We start from the raw sequence: 684 nt of genomic DNA, 5'->3' as shown, positions 1-684 counted from the left end.
TTCCCCATAGGAATCAATCCAAAAACGGAGTTTTAAAAGAGCAGTGAGCCCTATGGGTCTTCATCTGGGGGGAGCAGAGGATGCTTGGCTATGGGGTTGTCCTGCCATCTCTCCCTCTCTTCTCTTTCCCCATAGGAATCAATCCAAAAACGGAGTTTTAAAAGAGCAGTGAGCCCTATGGGTCTTCATCTGGGGAGGGGGGGCAGAGGATACTTGGCTATGGGATTGTCCTGCCATCTCTCTCTCTCCCCTCTTTCCCCATAGGAAAGAATCCAAAAACGGAGTTTAAAATCTCTCTCAGATGCAGACCCAAAGGGCTCTCCTCTGCTCCTTTTAAACTCAGTTTTTGGATTGATTTCTATGGGGAAGGGAGGTGGGGGATTTCAGTAAGCCTAGGGACTCTGGCCGGGAGAGTGCTTCTCAGCCTCACTGAGAAGTCTTCCCTCCGAAGATTCTCTTGGGAGGGAAAGAAGGCAAGCCCCTATAAAACGCTGGGGCTTCATATGCTGGCATATGTTTGAAGAAAATAGGATAAAACCTATGTAACTTGATGGGCCAAGGGCAGAGTCCCCTCCTTGGCAGCCTGGGCATTAAGGGAGCTCCACGGAGGTCCCTTCAAGCGGAGGGAAAGGGAGGGGACTGGGCCAAGGGCAGAGCCCCAGCAGCCATAGCAGCTCTTTAAAC

This window comes from Sceloporus undulatus, chromosome 2, assembly GCF_019175285.1.
Source record: "Sceloporus undulatus isolate JIND9_A2432 ecotype Alabama chromosome 2, SceUnd_v1.1, whole genome shotgun sequence".
Classification (NCBI taxonomy): Eukaryota; Metazoa; Chordata; class Lepidosauria; order Squamata; family Phrynosomatidae; genus Sceloporus; species Sceloporus undulatus.
This window is presented reverse-complemented; position numbering follows the sequence as displayed.